This window comes from Sinocyclocheilus anshuiensis, unplaced genomic scaffold, assembly GCF_001515605.1.
Source record: "Sinocyclocheilus anshuiensis isolate Anshui unplaced genomic scaffold, SAMN03320099.WGS_v1.1 scaffold536, whole genome shotgun sequence".
NCBI lineage: Eukaryota > Metazoa > Chordata > Actinopteri > Cypriniformes > Cyprinidae > Sinocyclocheilus > Sinocyclocheilus anshuiensis.
This window is the reverse complement of record NW_015557179.1, coordinates 2,170,258-2,178,010: the sequence shown is the minus strand read 5'-3', so window position 1 is coordinate 2,178,010 and position 7,753 is coordinate 2,170,258. Positions and strand designations below refer to the sequence as shown.

The window sequence follows — 7,753 nt, the reverse complement described above, 5'->3', positions numbered from 1 at the left end:
TCCAGCTGGGTGAACGTTGCCACCTAGTGGACTGGAGTGTGTAGTGCTGGATGGCGCACAGCCAGGAGACTGTCATTATTACAGTATCATTGCTTAAATACTGAGTTTTTATTCACTCATTCATTTATTTAAAATGATCTGAGCACTTGGAAGATGATTACTTGGACACTCTTGGGGTGCTTCAAGCCACAATAAGTTGCCATTCATTCACACAACTGGATAGTCATTAAATTATCTTCTTTCGTGTTGACAGAAGAAAGAAAGTCACTCAGGTTTGCAACAACATCACCGTGAATAAATTATGACTTTTTCATCTTATTTTTATTTTTTACCTTTAAGGTTTGTATAACTTCAGTTAGTATCATTACTGTCTGGTTGTTCATATGAGAGCATAAGTTAAAATAAACTTTATGATCAAATATGTTTTAATAATAATATTAAGAATAATAATAACATTAAAACTATTAGCTGAATGCAGGTGATGCTAAACCATTCTCACATAGGCCTAGCTGATTGCTCATTATACATGTTTTTACATTTAAAAGTTCCTGACATAAGATGCATCCTTCAGAGATGACTTTTGATATTCTATTCTATTCTATTCTATTCTATTCTATTCTATTCTATTCTATTCTATTCTATTCTATTCTATTCTATTCTATTCTATTCTATTCTATTCTATTCTATTCTATTCTATTCTATTCTATTCTATTCTATTCTATTCTATTCTATTCTATTCTATTCTATTCTATTCTATTCTATTCTATTCTATTCTATTCTATTCTATTCTATTCTATTCTTCTTTCACCCACTCAATCTGTAATATATTTATTTCACATTTTTATAATAATATTAATAGCATCTAGTAAATAATAAATATAATTTGTAAAAATAACAAAAGCATCAAACTCTAAATAAGACAAAAATACATATGTACATATTATTTACAACTGTTAAACAAATCAAATCTTATATTTGAGCTCATTTTTTGTCTATATTCTAGCTCTGCTCACTCTGTTCATTCTCTCAACCAACTTCATGAAGTGAATTGTGAGAAACTTTTAAAAACAGAATTGTAACTCAAATGAGTTTGCATGAATGCTTCAAAAAAGAAATACATAAATATGTACACTACCATTCAAAAGTTTGGGGCCATAGGATTTTTTATATATTTTTGAAAGAAGTGTCTTATGCTCAACACGGCTGCATTTATTTGATACAATAAAAACAGTAATATTGTGAAATATGACTACAATGTAAAATGTTCTGTTTGAATATATTGTCAATTTTAATTTATTCCTGTGATACAAAGCTGAATTTTCAGCATCTTTACTCCAGTCTTCAGTGTCACGTGATCCTTCAGAAATCATTCTATGCTGATTTTGTGCTTTAAAAAAACATCTCTTATCATTATCAATGTAAAAAATACATTTTCATCAGGATTCTTTGATGAATAGAAAGTTCAGAAGAATAGCATTTATTTCAAATAGAAATAAATTGTAATGTCACAAGTTAAAAATCTTTACTGTCTTTACTGTCATTTTTGATCAATTTAATGCATCCTTGCTGAAATAAAAATGAATTTCTTTCCTTCAAAACCTCCCCTTAAACTATATAGGAATTGCTATTTCTCTACAAAACCAATTTCAAGCATTTAAAGCAGAAATCTACAGGTTTTTAAGATCATGGGACACATAAGTTCAGTCAAGCATGTCCAAATATTATATTATTATTTGCTTGTCAATGATATAGAAAATGGATGAGTTTTGGGCCGTGCAATTTATATTTTAAGGTTGTTTTTTTTTTTTTTTTTAGGAATGGCTCATACAGTATTAAACCTAAATTGAGGAAAACACATGCTTGGCCTTTACATTATATTATTTGACAGTGAGAAGACGGTTGAGAAATTTTGCAGTGTTACTGCCTAATTTATGATACATGATTTAAAACAGAACAATTAGAGATCTATAACATTCCTAACAACACAGTGACATTTTAAATTCGCATTAAATGCCATAAGATTTGGCTCTTTAGGAAAGTTCTCCTGTACTTTTAAAGACCACTGATTAGTATAACGTGCACGGTATATTATGTATTACACTATGCCATAAAAACTAAGCATAATGCACTGTCATGCATACGTGCATGCAACTGGCGGAGTCATTTTTAGCAAGCTAGGAGGCCATCAGAGAGTTTTGTGGAGCAGAACCACTGATTAAGCACCATTTCAAACAGACAGCAGGTTTCTTTTGAAATCAGCTGGAGTGGGTTAGCGGATGGGGGTGGGAGTAACATCGCGGCTCAAGTGGCAACATTTGTGCAATTCCAGCGGGACGGGATCGGAGGCCACAGCTGAATCTGTTCTGTTTGATCCAGTCGATGAGAAAGACTGAAGGAGCCAAAGCTACATAGCTGAAACTCTTTAGACGCATGCTGGTTAACTCATGGTGTGAGAAAACAAGACAAATCCCTCTGACCCATTCTCTGATCCTTCTTCCTCTTTCCCATTCATCCCTTCATTCGGTTTATCTCCTTCTCCTTGTTATTTTTACTCCTCTCCTTTTCCAGGTACCCGAGACAACCATCTGAGAGCCCATAAGCACTACAGCGACAGCTTCCAAAGCCTCAAAGGTTTATGTGATACCGCTGCTCTGACAGAGACAAGTTTGGGTCGGTAAGTGGGATTTTACCTTGGCCCGAAAAATACAAACAAAGCAGGGGAACTTTGTGAGTTGTTCGATAAAAAACGCGAGTGTCCACAGGTCTCATGTGAGCGGTAGACAGCAAACTTGAGTCAAAGGGGGGAGGTTGAATTGGGGACTTCAGGGATCACCTGTTGTAGCACAAGACACTGATATGGCTGTGAACGGTTTCTATGGTTTTAGAAGCTGATTTGGGCCCAGGCCCAGTGGAGGTTTCTGCTGTGGCCGCTGACAGAGGGACCGTATCTGCAGCTGTCCCTGTTAATTATACTGTTATCCCGGGTTTGGGAGGTTGTCTCATCAAACTGTGGAGTAGACACAGAGCATGACTTCATTGACTCCACGTCCACAGGGAATGATATCTCCCATTTTGCACTCCTCGTAAACGCCTTTGGGTGTGATTGCTTTATCTAGCTCACACCTATAAACTCTGCTGTTCCCACACTGTAAAGCATGGTAAATTACCACACCTCCCCTTTGAACAGACAGTGTGCAGTCACACAAGAAAACAAATCATGCTTTCGTAATTCATAAAAAGTCATAATTATGACACACAAAGTCACATTTCAACATTTTATCACATAATTTTGTATTTTTATGTCACACTTACGACTTCATCTCATGACTTAGTATGTCAATTTTTTTTTTTTATCTCATAATTATGACTTAGTATCAGTTTGCTGACTTAATTATGACTTAGTATCTCATAATGTTTCTCACAATTTCGACTTTTTGTCATAATTCCATCTTTTATGTCACAAATGGTTTTATGCCATAATTTGTACATTTTATCTCATAATTATGATTTTTTTTTTACATTTTATCTCATAATTATCATTTTGACTTTTCTCTCAATTATGGCATAGTATCTCATAATGTTGACTTTCTGTCATAATAATGACTTTTATCTCATAATGATGCCCTTTTTATGTAGTAATTGTTTTTATGTCATCATTTAAACTTTTTGCTTCATGATTATGACAGTGGTACTTGTCATTTTTGTCAGAATAATAATAAAACATTTTATTTGATAATTTGACCATCATAATTTCAGCTTTTTATAATAATTGAGTTTTCATTATTATTATTACTTAGTATCTCACAGTGTTGACTTTGTAGGCTATGTCATAATTATTATTTACCACTGCATGATTTTTTTTTATGTGGCTAAAATGGGCTTTCATACATGAGAGATAAAGTAGACATATTAGAGATGGGTGAATAAAAAACCCTTTGTAATTGGTTTTAATTTTACTCATTTAGATCCATTCAGGCTCCGTCAGGCTGACTGGAAAGCAGATTTTCAATGGAGTCTGGGCCATTCAGTGACATTCAAAAACTTTCCCCAAATGCCAACATTGCTTTGTCTGTGTTTTTGTTGTCATTGCTAAAAGTAGTTTCCCAGAGCCAGACGTTTGACTTGCGCCATTAGGTCTGGAACACTTTGCGGCTTATTTGGTCAATAACTGCCAACTTAGACAGAAAGCGACCAGCCACAGTTCATTGTGTTTTATGTGTGAGGCGGGTTTATTTGAAAATAAATATTCCGTCATCCTCTACTCACCCTCATGTCATTTCAATCCTCTATGACTTGTCTTCTGCAGAACACAAAATAACATCATTTAATGAACATCCAGCTGGGTGAACGTTGCCACCTAGTGGACTGGAGTGTGTAGTGCTGGATGGCGCACAGCCAGGAGACTGTCATTATTACAGTATCATTGCTTAAATACTGAGTTTTTATTCACTCATTCATTTATTTAAAATGATCTGAGCACTTGGAAGATGATTACTTGGACACTCTTGGGGTGCTTCAAGCCACAATAAGTTGCCATTCATTCACACAACTGGATAGTCATTAAATTATCTTCTTTCGTGTTGACAGAAGAAAGAAAGTCACTCAGGTTTGCAACAACATGACCGTGAATAAATTATGACTTTTTCATCTTATTTTTATTTTTTACCTTTAAGGTTTGTAGAACTTCAGTTAGTATCATTACTGTCTGGTTGTTCATATGAGAGCATAAGTTAAAATAAACTTTATGATCAAATATGTTTTAATAATAATATTAAGAATAATAATAACATTAAAACTATTAGCTGAATGCAGGTGATGCTAAACCATTCTCACATAGGCCTAGCTGATTGCTCATTATACATGTTTTTACATTTAAAAGTTCCTGACATAAGATGCATCCTTCAGAGATGACTTTTGAGCTGACATGAATTATTGTGGAGACTGTAATGTCATCTCTAACTGAAGCTCACAACTGATAGCAACTCTAAGCACCCTAACCAACTCTGGGTCTATGAAAGGAACAGTGTAGCATAGCCTATGGTCTGACCGCAAAGTTACAGGCATCTGCATCACGCAAACTATATATAGCTATTATTAGTGCTTTTGACTTATTAATCAGAATTTGTAGAATTATTTTTACTTAAGTTAAGTTTTTAAGGTTCTCACTAAGTTTGTTATTTTATATTGGGGACCTACAAGGCGTGATTAACCCTGTACTGCCAAGGTTTGTCGCCGCCGAAGCTGAAGTGTTCAGATGGATATATGTGAATGGATGAATGTGTTTTGTTTGTAAAGCAATATTTATTTTTACTCATATAAAATAATAAGAGGGTGTTGAATGGGGTAAGGTCACAAGCAGTTATCAGAATGGCCTTAAACTGTGCTGTATTGCATTTTCATACACATAATGATGCACATTTGGCTGTCATGTTCCCATTAACGACACCGGTTAAGTAATTATGTGTATCGTTTTATGTAAGATGTTACGCGTTGACGTAAAGAAAAAGTATAACTGAACCGGTTCTTTGAAATGAACTGTTCGGAAGAACCGACTCCGGAAATGAGTCGGACTTCCCGTCACTAGCCATATCTGAAAAAGTCCTTTTTGGCTCGCCGTAGTATCTTTATGGCTCACGTGATCACAACAACAAACATTTACCGCGAAAACTGTCTGTGAGTAACGTTACATTGGGAATTTAGTTAGCTAAGACTTCATCCCCCAAAATATCCACATCTTTCGGATACAAACACATTTATAATGTTATGCGAAAAGGCGGTCGAGCTTATTAGAGAACTTGACCGGATGGGCGACGGGCAGCTGCCCGCGTTTAATGTAAGCGCATAAACAGTTAACGCACATTGCGGTGTTTAGTAGTTGCCATAGTTTCAGCAGTTAGTAATATTGTCATTAACATTTCAAAGCAAGGTCATACCGGTTTGTCGTGGTTCTTCCGCAGGAAGACGGTATTCGGCAAGTCCTGGAGGAAATGAAGGCTCTGTAGCAGAATCAGAGAGATGTGTAAGTGTGTGCTCAGCTCTCAGCATTGACACTCATTCTTTATGTCTGATTTGTTAGCATGGCAGGGTCTGTGCAAAGTTGATATTGATAACTAAAATAGTTTTCTTTAATGGAAATAATGCTGAAATAAAACATATTAGATGTAGACTTAATTGAACATTAAAAATGACTGAAACTAAATAAAATGTAAATGTAAAAGAAAAGAAAATGATTGAAAATGAAATAAAAATAAATGAAAGCTAAGTAAAATATATTAAAAAAAAAAGTATAATAAAATCAATAAAGTAATAATAAAAATTGACTTAATAATAAAAGTTTATAAAATGCAGAGCACTAATTACGAGTATGGGTCACCATACTTGGCCACGTCACGTCACTTTAAATACTATAATAGATAGCTGTGATTTAGTTTATAAAGCCATTATAGTCTTTATAAAACTGTTATTTGTTGTATTTGTAGGAATGAGGCAAAGACAGAGGGCAAGAGTGAGCTGATACCAACCATCAAGTTCCGCCACAGCTGCCTGCTGAGAAACCAGCGCTGTATCGCTGCTTACCTGTGTGTGATTCCCTGGGTTCTACTCTTATCCATCATCAAGTTCACTCTTGTGCACTCTTGGCAGGTGTGGTCAAACCCATCTCTCTCTCTCTTTCCACAGTTATGATCGCCTCCTGCGAATCCGTGCTCTCAGATGGGAGTATGGCAGTGTGCTGCCCACAACCATTAGGTTTCATATGTGTGCTGAAGAGGTGGGCCTGCTTTTCTTCTGTCTAATGTTAACAGATGTCACATGTATCTTTTTGGTCTGTGACTGACATGTTGTAATTTAAATGCTTATAAATCAGATGGAGTGGTTCAATCAGTACAAAAAGTCTTTGGCAACCTACATGAGGTCAATAGGTGGAGAGGGAGGTTTGGACATAACACAGGATATGAAGCCTCCTAAGAGTTTATACATTGAGGTGAGTGCAGTTTTGTTTTAGTAGAACTGAGATACTAATATGGTTCATGTTTTTTTTCCATTTTTAAGTTTTTGGTTTTTTAAAATAAAAATGTCTATTTTGTTAGTTTTAGTCAAGTACATCAAGAAATGTAGCTGAAATAAGGTTCATAGGATTTTTATGTCAGTTAACATTATTTTCTTTCAAGTAACTTTTTTTTTTTTTTTTGAAATAAAACATTTTGTTATTAATAATAACCGTGAGTGCGTGATCACAGAAATGTAGGCTCTGTCCGTTTTCATGCACTTCATGCCAGTTAAGCACAACCTACTGTTGAATTCTTATTATTGTAATGGGAAAACATCTCTTTTTACTGTAATGTGTAAAAAAATATTACAGTAAAGAGATTTTTTTAAATAGTTTAGTTGTGAAGTATTTATGCATTATAGTAATATTTGTTGTAATGCCTTGTAAAAGACTTACAGTAAAATTACCGTTATAGTAATTTGAAAGCTTAAAATGTTAAATCTTAATAGTCCTAACATAGGCTTTTGTTATTTTGAGGCAATAATACCTTTTTTTTTGTGTGTGTGAAATTCATCCATTAAGCTAAATGGAGTAACATTATCAGCACTGATGTATCATTTCCTTCCCTTTCAGGTGCGCTGTCTTAAAGACCATGGAGAATTTGAAATAGATGATGGCACCGTCATTCTCTTGAAGAAAAATAGCCAGGTAACTATATTCTTAAGACAATTTTTAAATCAGACTACAAGGACTGCTTTATATATA

General features: G+C 34.6%; 1 pseudogene; it reads left to right on the top strand.

Moving 5' to 3' along the window:
- Positions 1–5,635: 5,635 nt before the first annotated feature.
- Positions 5,636–7,753, top strand: part of LOC107678515 (DNA replication complex GINS protein PSF1-like) — a 3,461-nt pseudogene continuing 1,343 nt past the window's right edge.